Below are 14,637 nucleotides of genomic sequence, written 5' to 3'. Positions count from 1 at the left end.
GTTTGAGATTTGAGCTGTATATTTTGAGGGTTTAAAAATTCAAGTTGTCTGCATTTATTATATTTTGTTTTCAGATTTCCAAGTTTTTCTGAGAGGAAATCACTCACTCCAAAGACAGCAAATGACTGACAAGCCAGGAGGTATAGAAAATGCAGCCAAATGCACATTCATAAAACATTAATACTACCTGTAAAATATCTCTCAACTGTAATATTTGAACAGTAACCAACATAAGTCATTGTACATTGCCTTATGAAATTTACATATTTTCATTAAACAGTATTTTGTAGCATGGGAATACTAGCAATGTAATAGAAAATATACTGTACCGTAATGAAAGCATGTGTTCCTCAGTGACATCCAGTAAATTACTCCCAAAGTTTCATATTCTGATTGCACTGCTAAACATCTTACACCTGTGGTACTGCCAGTGATTATATCTTTATGGAGTTTTCCTTCATTTGATTTAGAAGAGCCTGCTGCTTGGAGAATTTGTTAGGACACTTAAGGCTCCTGAGTCAGCACTGTGCGCAACTGAACAACTCAGTCAGGTCACGATGACATGAACACTCTCCTGTCACAGTAAAGCACAGAATGATTTTAAAGCCATCTATTCTGCAAGTATGGGGAAAACAAAGTAATGAGACCACAATATACCCTGGCAAGCTGTTCTCTAATTTGTGTGCTGGCTATACTAAATGATAAATTGTCTGCCTTTGTATCTTATTAATACTGAAGTGCTGTGCTAGGTCATGGTGTACCTTTTCAGGCATTTATCAATCTATCAGCCTGAAGCATTATTAACATCAACAATTTTGTTGCAGGTTTTTAAAAGGACTGAAGGTGGGTTTTTAAAAGATATTAATGTGTCCTTTTGCATTGTATCACTAAAGAAACCATAAAGCACACACTGTGAGTGCTTCATTTTGTTAATAGAAGACATAATTAACAGAACAAAAATTAGATATGCAGCGATATTATCTTTGTGTTGGTACTATGCTTGTATTGTCTGAATAAAAGGACAGGAAACCAAAACAATATTTGTGAGAGGATGTTAAATATAATGCTGGATATACAAAGAAAGAGCCATTGTATCATGCATAAACAAACACTGCATCTTTTCAAGATACATCTAGAGTACATGTACAGAGAACGTTTATTTCTGGTAAAGGTATATCTATCAAATGTTTCCTTAGGTCACAAATTGCAGCACATCACTTCAGAAGATGAAAGCATTTATTCTAAAAATGGAATTTTCTTTTTCCTGTGGCTCCATTAAACATTCAGATATGTATGTGCTTGATTTTAAGCTCAGTTAAGTACCACTGAAATTAGTAAAATCAAGGACTTATCCAGGCTCTCAGTAGAATTAATGCCCTCTATAACCTTTGCATGCGGGGTACACTGAACAATGAAAAGATATTATTTTTCAGTACAGCTTGTGAAACTTCATTTGCAGCCTTCACTCTCAGGCTACAATTTCATGGCTGGCTTAAGCTGCTCTAAACTCACGTTATAGCTGAAAAGCAATGTCTTTCACTCTTGATTATATATTCTCCCTCTGTTATTCAGTGGCATTGATCTGAGCTGATACAGTTGAAAACTAATAAACTTTGTAGGGTTTTGTTTAGATTAAATCAGATCCCTCATCTAGGTAAGCATAAAGCATATGGGCACTAATTTATGCAAAAGAAAAGGCCCAGAAAGATGTGGTCTGTGATGGTGGTGCAAACAGGATCTTTATCTCCAGGCCATGAAGACTGTTTCAATACCATACTTCAGTCTTAAAATTACACCTTCTGATTCTTCTTTGTAACACAATGCTGAAAAAAATAAAATTTTAAAGTCTGCTGAGGAGTCCCTTAGAGACTTGGGGGATCAGTGTTTTCACTGAAAACTATTTCCACATTAATGGAATGCTTTCATTATTTATTCGGTAATTTAAAAAAAAACCTATATACTCTATATACATACTCAGTGTTTAAGAGGCATTTGAACAACGCCCTTAACAACATGCTTTAACTTCTGGTCAGCCCTGAAGTGGTCAGGTACTTGATCTAGATGATCACTGTCAGTCCCTTCCAACTGAAATAGTCTATTCTGTTCTGTTCTATACTTGAATTCTAAATGGAAGCACTGTATGAAAGAATGTGAAGAAGAAATTGTACAGAAAGTTGCAAGCAATGCTCTAATAGAGTGACTGGTATGTTTCTCTGTTACTATGGAAGTGAACCAGAGGCTTTACAGATATTCTATACTTAACACCAAATATGGAAGACCTCAGTCATGTCATTCTCAAGTAGGGTACAAAATCATTCAGCTAGGGAATGCAGAAATCACTGTCTGGTTTCCTAAAAGCATTGTACAGTTGTGTACCTTAAACAGTTTAACCTGACAAGATGACACTTGAAAGACTCTATTGACAGCCAAAGTTTAGAGAAATCCAGAAGGAAAACAAACACTCCAAGAAATACATATGCATGTAGATGAAAGCACATGTTTTTTTGGAAGAGTCATTTTTAATAATTTCCTAGGTCAACAATAACACAAACCATAAAATTCACATTTTAAAGAGGTATTGCTTGATTGACACCAGCCAAACATACTTGCCCCAGAACTGTCATGCATATGAACAGAATTTCCCTAGGATTCTGCACAGGGTGCTCTCTAGAATGAAGTCTGGGATCTGCAGTGCCTGTCTCTGCTTTGGGATTGGAAACACGACATCACTTGTAAAGAACATTAGTATTGGGTAGGTGTTAAAGGAGATTATGGTAACCTGATATTCAGTAATGGCCTGCCTGCCTTGGACATAAGCATGGAACAGAAGCTCCACAAGAGAAGAAAGGGCAAGTAAGCAGAGAGAAGCCTGTTGTGCTTGGTTAGTACCCAGAGCCAGAATGCAGGAAGGAGCAGTGATAATGGAGGAGATCTTGTATACAGAACCAGTGGGAGTTAGTCAGAATGCAGCTACTGATGGAACACGCATTAGCAAAGCATGGGTGTGTCTGCTGAAATTGGTTGCTGAATCTGTGTAAATGGACCAGTAATGTAAGTGATGAATTGACAGAAAAGTTGTTAGGAGAAAGATGACCATGAAATTATCCCAACAAAAGGCATGTAAAACATATACCTTGTACTCTCAGCACTTAGAGAAAATAATCTTTTTTTACAGGAATCTCCAGAGCATGTGTTCCAAAGTTTGAGAACATTGGAACAGAAGTGAAACAAGGGACATAACCTGAGGTTATAACTCCAGGGTAACAAGATTTAAGAAGTTCAAAACACTGAGACTAAGAGACAAGGACAAAATCATAAACAGCACCATGAAAATATTTTACTAAGACATTTGTTGATAAGAAAGAACAAGGAAAGAGTTGTTCACTGCACAACCAGAAAATTGGGAGATGGTTGTTAAGTTTAATGTCGGAGGGGTCAAGAAACTGAGCAAGGGTTATTTGTGATCAAATGACTGATTTGTCCAACAGCTTTAGCAGGGAAGAATGGAGACTGTCCCTCCAAAACACCCAACAACTTAATATTTGAAGCATTCTGCATGCAGATTGTGTATGAAAGAACTGGGTCCTACTAATCAGAATGATTGGTTTAATTGTAAGACAACTACTTTTCTTCTCAAAACGTTTTTAAAATGTTGCAGGCATACCTGCCTTTTGTGCTTATGCAGAAATATTGAAATGTGTACAAAATCTTATATAAAATATCATATATATAGCCTAAAAATACCCACCAGGTTGAGCTTTTTAGGGTACTTATACGGAACCAAAATGATCTCCTCCATGAGAAATATACTTAGTCTTGTGCTTTGGATTTGTACAGAAGGAAACTTTTAAGATCATCCAGGAGTTTGATTCAGCTGCCTAACTGCAGGCATCTTCTAACTTTGAGATGTTCTAGGGTATTCTGCCTGTATTTCAGCTGCTGCTTCAAAGAAGCAGAGGTCTGGGCAAGTCCTCTGTCATATCTGCCAGTCCTTTATGGACATCTTGGGTAAACCAGCAAACCTCGCATGAAAAGAGGCACCTATATTTACACAAATGAATCAGACTGCAGGTATCTGCTGGTTCACTAAGCAAAATTTTATGTTATAATCATTTAAATCAATAAAGCTGAGAGCGTGATTCAGTTGACCAGCCACTAGTGTTTATTTAGTTCAGCGTGAGCTGAATCACTCACCTGGCTTTGTTGACTACATTGGCTATAGCTTCATTGACTACCAGGTGTTGCAGCTGTAGTCATCTATATGAAGACTTCTATATTTAGTCTTGGGGCTCAATTCAGTTGCTTACATATAGATGTTTAGTGGTCTTTGATATGCTCCAAGGTATACTGAGATACCTGCCTACTTTGCAAACATGTTAGTTTACATCCAGGCATTCTGCACTCAGCTTTAGTTCTGCTGGTGGTTGAATAAAGCACTCCTTTTTTCTAGCCAGCATGGATAAGATTGTGTCAGGTTTGTTCCCATCACCCTGCACAGTTCTCTAAGAGTTTCCCAAAAGGTCTGGTGCTCTCACACACCTGTTCTCATCCATACTTCCAGGCGTGCAGCACATGCCATGCCATGAGTCCATGAAGTCCATTCTGGCTAGCTGTGAAACATACTTCACACTACTTGGTCATCTGAACACACATGCACAAAACCTGTGCCTCAGAGGCACAGAAGTAGTGTAGAGCACTGCAGACACAGCCCATCCATTCTGAAGAGTGTTACCCTGAGCAATGTGGGTAAGAGCCACTGCACCACATGGCCCTTAGGCCACAGCTTCCCACACATCTATGGGTTCAAAGAAGCTGGGTTCTCCCAGGTAGGGTTCTCAGGATTTCAGATTGGAATATTCCATGTAAATTCTTCAAAGTCTTTTGTCTGCTTTTTTTTTCTTTTTTGTTTGTGATTTGGGTTGTGGGGGTTTTTTTGTTTGTTTTTTTTGTCTGTTTGTTTGTTTTATTTTCTGTAACCTCACTGTCTTTCCACTGTTTGACTTTAAATTGGGGATAATATCACTTTTCTAAAGTACAGAGAACAGTTATACTCAAGATTACAAGCTATTCCAGTCATGCTGCCAGAAAAAAAATCATGTCAGGAGACTACTTTTCAGTTTTTGTAGGCATTAAAGAAACAGGAGTTTTCAAAAAAGATGTTCAGGAGAACTGCAAAATAATTTGCAGACATCTATTGTGAAATACTAACAAATGTGAAAGAAACTGAGAAGGCAAGTGTAGAGAACTAACTGGAATAGGATTGCCTTTTATATGAAAATGTATTAAAGTCACACAAAAGCCTTCTAAAATACTGTTTTGTATTTAAACTCATACAAGGACTTTTGTTCTACGTATCACTGAATTAACAAGGATCTTAATCACAACAGTACATGTTTTTAAAATCTCTGAGGAAAAAAGTTATTAAAGAGTTAAGAAAGAATGTCCATTAAGTTTTAAAAAACAACAAAGTTTTAATAATGGGAAGAAGAAAAGGGGTTTGAGGAGGAGAAAGAAAGAAAATAATGAAAGACATACTTGGCAAAAACTAGAGGAACCCATAAATTGCTGTCTCTTGTTAATTCCTCCTAAAACACCAACAGCACAGACTCTAAAGACTGACAAAATAAACAGGGTCATGCTGACATTAAGGCAAGCAACAGAATTGCTGCAGCAGACAACAATGAATCATACCTAAGCAAACCACCCATTGCTTTTCAATAGAATGCATTATTAATCAGACACATTGTTTTACAACTGGTACAACCATTGCCAGAAAAAGCCTTCATTTTCTCAGCGCAAAACAGGAACATTTCAGCTGTCACTGTTGTCTCTTCATTGCTCTTAACGGTAACTGAAACTGTTGGTGCTTTCACATCTCACCCACATTTCATGTTTATTCACACACTGCACAGAAGCACCCACTCTTTGTTCAGTCATGCTGTACCTGTGTAAAAATCTTAAATGAATGTATAAAGACCATTTTTTAAACTTAAAAGCTACAGCCTGACTGATACTTCTGTAGCTATTAACAGTTCCAACTGCTCAAAACACTTCCTGAAGTGTTCCTTCATCTCTAGTAATTGTCATACTGGCAAAAAACCCTCTGAACCTCTAGGCTGAGTAACATCCATTTGAGTGCTTAGAAACACAGCTCTTAAGAACTCTCAACTGTCTTTGTGCTCATTGTGAAAGACCTCATATGTCAAGCCATGTGATGCAGGACACTGTACAGTACATTGGGTCAGGAGACAAGATGTGGCACCATCTCATACTCAGGGAATAGGCACATTACACTCAGTTGCAAATGTGAACTGAAACTAATTGAACAAATCTTGCATGTGATTTGTGTTAAACCACCACCTATCTCCAGCTTCTAAGACAGTGATGATGCTATTCCACTGCAGACTGTTAAAGATACCTATACAGTTTCCACTGTCATTGATGCATTCTATTTCCCAATAATCTGCCATTTATACATATATGTTCCCAACCCTTATACACTCTTGGTGAGGAATCATGTCCACATGTACCAATGGATGTCTTTTTTTCATACTCATGAATCAGACAGGAATACCTACCTCAGTTTGTAAGCAAAACAAATATACCACAGCACAAATACACGCAGAGCTGCTGTACTACAGCACAACTTTCTATCAGACTTTCTTACTTTAATTAGAGTTTTAATCTCTTTAGTTTACCTTGATTTTATATACATTTATCTTAAGAATTCTATCATCTAGTTGCTTGCTTGATACTAAAGAGTTTAGTGCTGTACATGGAACGCACTAAATGAGAATGCTCACAGCAGCACAGTTTCCAATCTCACTTAAATGAAAACTGTGCCTTCTTAATTTTGAGAAGAAATCTCAAAAATCTCAGAATCTCCAATTTCTCATTCTTCAAATTGTGGACTATGTATCACAATTCCTGAACACTTCAGGGGTTAATAATTACCACCCTGTGAGACCCACAGGGAAGTAAGGATATGTTCTTCCTCCATGTTACTGATGGGAAATTACAGCCTGAAGTGATATCACTATAGCTTCTGTGAGCACCTGAATCCCTAAGTACAACTGAAATCCCTGGCAGATAATGTTATCTAAATAGTTTCAAGAGTCTAAGTTAAATATTTCAATCAAAGTCATACAGGAACTGTGGAAAAGCTCAGATCTGAATGTAGTTCCCCTGCAATACCCCTCTGTATGATCTGTTTCAATGTCTTATTAAATATTTACTTATTTAGTTTAAATGCTGGTAGATGTGTGAAGTTTAGACGGTGTGGAGGAGTCAATCTTTCAATTTCTGTAATTCTACTTGGGAAGTCTACTGATACAGTCATGTAGGAACAATGTTTTCTAACAAAGAGTAGATTTTTCCCTTACTTAGGTAAATGGTGCTAGGAATTCCCTGTACCTTCTAAATTATTATAAGTATAGATGAGGAGAAATAAGGTACACAGCTTTCCCATCTCCTGCTGTCTTTCTCTACAGTTTCTTTATTGATCTGCAATAAGAGTAGAGATCAAAATCCAGTGAGATCAACAGGCTTTAGGTCAAACCAGTTTCATGAATGTTTCATATGTTAACCAGAATTTCTGATGATTTTTATTCCTTAAAATATTGTCTGTTCCAGTGAGGATTCAGCATCATATCAAACTTTCTGTGTTACAGAAATTTAAGGTTTCTCCTCTGTAGTGTATTTAGCTAGTTATACAGCCAGCATCTTATTCCTCTGCTTTGCCAGGCTCTCCTAGTTATTAGTCACATGGCTCTGCTAGCAAACAGTACAGATTCTGCGGATTTTTATGCTGAAAATTATTCATACGTAAAAATGTTAACAATACTGGAAAAATAGAAAACACAATGTTGGAGGAACACTGAAACTCTGAAATATCTATGCAAGTGTTGCCTACCTTGGCTGTCAGCTATATTGGATGTACAGAAACAAACTCTCAGTGAGACTCCAAGCAAAGTCAACTTAGATTTTATACAGTATATTAGGCTAAGTGTGGGCCATGTAACCACAGCTATACTACAGTCTTCCAGGTCTATTCCTCTACTATGAGCTGTACAGATAGGTCCTGCTGAACTGAGAGTCAATACAGAACTATTCTAGTTGATAGTACACTGTGTAAGCCAGCATTGCGGTCTCCATATTAATTTCTCATCCCTCGGATATCTGAGCCCAACCTTACCTTGTATAACAGGAAGTCATCTGCAGAATAAAAATAAGTAGGCAAAGAATCCAAAGATGCTAAAATGCTTCAATCATGAGCTCACATTAAGTTTTAGACACCCAAGAGGCAGGCAAGATAACAACATACTTTGAATACTCCTCCTTTGAAAATTACTCAAAGACTCCATTGAAAATGTCAATATCAAGCAACTAAGAAGCAAAACCTTATTTTCATCCGTGGAAAGGTGGGTAAGCAGCTAAATTTGCTTTCATTTGCCTCTGGAAGTATATGGAACAGGTTCCAACATCAGAAACAGGATATACATTGGACAACACAAATGCTGACTCCCTCTCCATCCATAATCTGTGGGGCTTCTGGACAATTCTAATGCTAGCTGCCTTTTGGTTAGGCCTGTAAATGCACAGCAGTACAGCAACCACCAGAATCAAGCCCAAAAGCAAATATCTTTACATGTGAGTTCAGAAAGGTTGTGAAACTGGTCTACTCAAAACTTCCTCAGAGTAAATTCTATCAGGTAAATTCTAGCACCAACCTAGCTGTTGGTGCTAGTAACAGTAAAAATGAAGGTTAAGCAGAACTTTGCTCAGCATGCCTCCTCCAGCCCTCCTGAAATATCTTCTTCCCCTTCTGTAGAAGTATGACAAGAACAGATGACACAGACATGGTCAATTTTATGTAACTCCTAAAAATGGAAGAACAAGAAGACAAGTTGTCTTGGTTCTGTCGTGGTGCTGAAATAGCATAGCAACTATATACAATGATGTTAACTTTTGAAAAAAAAAAAAAAAAGAAGTAAAAAAATTATAACAATATATATGACAAGTATAAAATGTCATGATTAAGTATAATTTTTGCTCTTTTAGAATCATAAAATCATAGAACAGTTTGGGTTGGACGGGACCTTCAACTATCATCTAGGCCAACCCCCCCTGCAATGAGCAAAGACATCTTTGACTAGATCAGGTTGACCAGAAGCACACCCAGCCTGGCCTTGAACATCTCCAGGGATGAGGCATCCACCACCTCTCTGGGCAACCTGTGCCAGCTTTTACCACCCTCATTGTAAAGAATTTTTCCCCCATGTCCAGCCTGAATCCCCCCACTTTTAGTTTTAAACCATTACCCCTCGTCATATTGCAACAGGCCCTGCTAAAATTATTTCCCTGTCTTATAGGTCTCTTTTAAGAACTGAAAGGCTGCTCTAAAGGTCTCCCCGGAGCCTTCTCTTCTCCAGGATGAACAACCCCAGCTCTCTCAGCCTTTCTTCATAGGAGAGGTGCTCTATCCCGTTGATCATTTTTGTGACCTCTTCTGGACCCTCTCCTACAGGTCCACGTCTTTCCTGTACTGAGGACCTCATAGTTGGATGCAGCACTGCAGGTGGGGTCTCACCAGAGCAGAGTAGAGGTGCAGGATCACCTCCCTTTACCTGCTGGCCATGCTCCTTTGTGTGTGGCCCAAGATATGATTGTCCTTCTGGTCTGCAAGCACATATTGCTGACTCATATCCAACCGTTCATCCACCAGTACACCCAAGTCTTTCTCCGCTGGGGTACCCTCAATCCCCTCATCCCTCAGCCCATATTGATGCCAGCGGTTGTCCCAACCCAGGTGCAGGATCTGCACTTGTCACTGTTGAACCTCATGAGATTTGCATAGGCCCACCTCTTGAGCCTGTCCAAGTGCCTCTGGATGACATTCCATCCCTTGGGCATGATAGCTGCACCACTCAGCTTCATGTCATCTGTAAACTTGCTGACAGCACACTGAATCCCACTATGATGTTGATGTAGACATTAAAGAGTACTAGTCCCAGTACAGACCCCTGAGGGATGCTGCTTGTCACCGGTGTCCATCCAGACATTGAGCCATTGACCACTAACTTCTGGATGCAGCCATCCAGCCAATTCCTCATCCATCGAACAGTCTACCCATCAAATCCATATCTCTCCAATTTAGGGAGAAGAAAGTTGTAGGGGATGTTGGTTTATCCTCATAATTTATCAAAAAGCAGTTCTGGACTGAAGTCTGACAGAATGACACTAAATTCTTCAACAAAGTAACAATTCAGTTTGACAGATGTGTGATTTCTGAGATTATGCTGAAAGCAATGTTAAAATCTACCATTTTCCCACATCTCATACTACAGAAAAGAAGCCAGAGAGGAACAATACTGCCATTATGGCATTTTTGCCCTGTTTGACATCTTGCTGGTTCAAAGAAAGACAAGAAGGAAGACTAAAAGGATTAACAAGCTTCAGCACTACCTAGTTGACTGGGATGCTTCAGAATAGAAAAGAGGTGACTTAGAGGCATATGCTAGAAGTCTACAAAATCATGACTGCACATCAAGGGTGCATCAGGACAGTTCACTGTACAAAAAAGTATAAAAATTAAGACACTCATTTATATTATTTTTAATTCCATTATTTCAGTTGGTTGATAGTGTTTCATATTTTTTAAAAAAACCTGGGCATTGTTCTTACATTTGAGTAATGTACCTGCACATTGTAGATTGTACCTGCAGCAGAAGACAGTCTCTCATGATCAAGAAAGATTTAGCAGAATAGAGTCCATGTGACTAGATGAAAGAATGGAATAGCACTCTAGAATGAACAGAACAAAATGGTATGTCTGAAACACTACAATTGGAAATATTGTACCAATTGACATGTTAGGAACAAGCTTTTATTGAAACAAAATTCTTGCTTTAAAGGGCTGGCACTTCCACATCTGCCAGCATCCATCTGCCCTGTAATTTGTATAAGAGCAAAATTCTTTGCTTACAGGGATGTCTCTTTCACATCTGCCAGCATTCATTTTCCCTGTAATTATACAACCAGTATATTTTACATACACATATCATTCATTCAATAGCAGTAAACATTTCTCATAAAGAGACAGTCTTTTCCCTGGACAGTTGACAAAGGCTCTTTCAGAAAAAATGTATCTTAGCTTTATGGTATAATTTGAAAGCGTTAGGAAGATACATTCAGAACTGTTAGCACAGGATCAGCTGGGAACAAGATTAGGCTTCTAATTTAAACTTTGAAAATTACATTTTCTTTGATTCCGAGCAGGTCACTTCACCTGCACACCACAGGGCACCTTGGCCCCTCTACTTTGGCCCATATCTCTGATTCTGAGAGGTTCAAGATTATCCTAATTTGCTATAAGACATACTAATGTTATCATCTCAGCTTTTATTTTCTAAACCAATATATAATTTCTCACAATAAAATACATAACTTTACTTACTGAAAACATACTGAAACATTTCCTTGGAAATGTCTTGGATCCCAAAGCACTGTCTATTTTGTAAACACTATTACATGGCTTTCAGGAAATTGCACTGCATCAGAAGTTAACTTTCGAAGAATAAAGAAAAACATTATATTAAAGGCACCCAAATAGTAGCTGTATGACAGAACCATATGTGAAGACCTCTAAAGTATTTATCCTATGTAGGGAAACACCTCCATAGGTACTCAGGAAAAATCTTTGTAATTGTTGCTTGCCTGCAATCTGCCTAAGATTGAGACAAAATATTTCTGGCTAAAGTAGACTATGAGTCAAGACCACCAAAGGGCCAGGTCATTTTCAGCTAGAAATATCACTTTTCTTCATTGTCTCCTGTGACAAAAAAATGTGAAGAAGAAGAGGGAGGAATAACTGGTTCACACAATTGCAAACTAGAATCTTTACTAGAATTCTATTATCAAAGACCTTCTTTTTCTTCTAACACTCTGACTGGTAACTTCTTTCAGTACTTGATATTACAGGCTTAGAACTAATATATTGTTATCTTTTTTTCGTCATCTTCTCCATTCAATTAACAGTCTATATACTATACAAATAGCATCTTCCCATTAAGGTGCTTATTCTTTACGTAAGTAGAGCTTTATGAATTTTTTCATATTGAATAGGTTTTTTACTTTATAAGCAGTCTTGAAGCTTTGCTTCCTTCAAATAAATTCTGCTTATCACTTCCTTAATTTTTTCAGATAACGGTGTCCTAGTATGGAATTAAGAAGCAATTTTTAAGAAATAGCTATCTACCAGTGATGGATAAAAATAAACCAGGTGGGTACGTACAACCTGTACATACACACATATTGACATATATATACACATACAGAGAACTTTATGTGTCCTGAGGCTAAGACTCAATTATCCGTGCATAATATGGCACTTGTTTATACAGCAGTTTCCATCATCAGCTTACATTCACTTGGTCTACTTGCATGACCTCACAGATTTTTGCACAAAAGACAAAGACAAAATATGCCCTTTACACTGTGATGTAACTTTTAGTTATTCCTATTAGTCCCTTTTTCTCTGTATGGCACATTCAACTGTCCTTAGTGGTAGACCCTAGAAATTAGTTTATTGGAAGACTCATACAGATGAAGTCCCTGTCATTAGCATTACTCAATAAGGCAGGTACATTTCACAGCAATCCCATCCATTTATTAGCTACATCCAAACAGGGAACGCTGTTCCTTTGCTACGTCTATATTGTGAAATAAAGCCAAGCCACAGGTCATTCTGTGGCAGGCCCATGCTAACTTTCTTGGATACATGTAGTGCCCTATGGCTTTGTGGACATAACCATCATGTCTGGTTTGAGACAGAATTTGAATCAATACCAGTGCTGTGTTGCAAGTCATCACAGCGATGCTTTCACAACATGAAACTGAAGGGCTGCAAAAATGTTTTAGTGGGAAAAAGCCTCCTGGGACAATACATGAGGTCCACACATATGGGGAACAGTCCCTGGTACACGTCATTCCCAGCCCAGGCACTGTCTGGAAGGACAAAACGGTTCCAGGAACCACTCTAGTCAGAAGTTCCAGTGTTCAAGCTCACCGCAAGCTGTTTTATTTAGCACTGCAGACTCTGCTTTCAAGTCCATGTGCATCCTGGTCACAGTTCTCTCTTATTCATTCTACTTTCTCTGATTTCTATTCACTGTCTTTTTAAAAGCATCCTCTCTAAATGTACTTCTCCAAAATAATAGACACACTTCACTTCCACCTACTTCTCCTTTCCAAGAACTGAAATACTCAGCAATGGAACAACTCATACTGACACTTATGTACCATATTATTCATGATGCAGGTAGAGAGCAAATTAATACAGTAGCAAAATACTGTTTTCCTCTTTTTTTCTTTACTCTTCTCTTAATAATTACTGCCACTGTGCTTTGACCTAACAACTTTAAAGCCTGTCTCTTGAGGGAGCAGCTAATTCAGATCACATCACTATGCATGGCCATCCAGTTGCCATATATATTAGTTCTCTTTTTTATAAAGCATTAGACATTAGCTAGCATTTAATTACTAGGTCATTAATTCTACTCCAGAATTAGAGATGGAAATCTACAATGATGTCTCACATCCTTTTACAAAAATCATAATGACTTTTCCTGCAGCTCTTGTAATTCTAATTTGGCTTCTCCAGACTGAATGACGCAAAATGAAGGCCAGTACTTAAAACCAGATTTTAAAAAATCCTTTTGACAGAACAAAGATCTACAGCAGATATTCAGAAACAAGAGAGAGAGGGTCCAGCCCATTTGAATCTGGAAAAGGCAATTTTTGTGTTTCTAAGAATGTCAGATTTTGACTTCTTTCTTCAAAAGTGAACATTTATGTATGGGCACAAGTAAATGTCAAGAGGGGGAATCCATTCTCCCATAGCAGTTTCCACAGGTTCTGAACAATTTTTTTCAGTAGCTTTTCCAGTTTGTGCAGTGAATACGTCTCCCTCTAGGCTTACCCAAGCTATGCATTTATGCCTCTTACTTTGTTTGGACACAGCTATTCATACATGGACAAGTTAAGTGGGATTACAGCATAACCTAGCTGAAAGAATTATCTGTTGCTTCTTTTTCTAAGTTGATTTTCAGCCAGATCAGTTCCTGAAACTATTTCACCATATAGCCACATGAATGTATATGCCACCTATGCAGATGTGCAATTGTTGTGGGAATAAGTGGCCAGTAGCAGCAGTTGCCTAAGTGATGATGGCCACAGTCATTAGCGGTATTATACAGCAAATCTATTTCTTAAAATATGTTTTAAATAGCAGTGGGCAAAGAAAGACTGTTCATAAATTTGTATAGCAGAAAGTTCTGGATGAATGTCCAGTAGAGATAAATAAAGAAGTAATTCTGAAAACCTCAACAACCTGGAAATCTTTATGACAGAAATTACCTTTTTCTTCTGCTTCCTCAACTTCTGTTTCTTATCCTTACCTATAAATTATGCATTCATGACACAACAGAACATGCCTTTGGCTGGCAAACAGCAGTGACCTATTCATTAGCTAAGTCTATTATCTAAGCCACTGCTGAAATATGATACTTGCAGATATGTATCACTCCTGATAAAAATTTACATTCATCTATTTAGCCATAGGATCAGAATTTAACTACA

The 14,637-nt window shown here is 37.9% G+C and overlaps 1 protein-coding gene across 4 annotated transcripts in view; it reads right to left on the bottom strand.

Annotated features, from left to right (window-relative positions):
* Positions 1-14,637, bottom strand: part of GREB1 (growth regulating estrogen receptor binding 1) — a 96,575-nt gene that overhangs the window by 64,162 nt on the left and 17,776 nt on the right. Inside the window, exon 1 of one of the 4 annotated variants that reach the window (XM_061460829.1) lies at positions 330-435. The exons of the other annotated variants lie outside the window; for them this stretch is intronic. The gene's annotated coding sequence lies outside the window, so the exon portion shown is untranslated. Of the gene's footprint in view, positions 1-329; positions 436-14,637 lie in introns of those variants that run through there. 4 annotated transcript variants of the gene reach the window in all.

This window comes from Pezoporus flaviventris, unplaced genomic scaffold, assembly GCF_033815535.1.
Source record: "Pezoporus flaviventris isolate CSIRO_AGI_PZ_B2104156 unplaced genomic scaffold, CSIRO_AGI_Pfla_v1 ptg000031l, whole genome shotgun sequence".
Taxonomy (NCBI): Eukaryota; Metazoa; Chordata; class Aves; order Psittaciformes; family Psittacidae; genus Pezoporus; species Pezoporus flaviventris.
The sequence above is the reverse complement of the archived record's forward strand: the minus strand, read 5'-3'. Positions and strand labels throughout refer to the sequence as shown.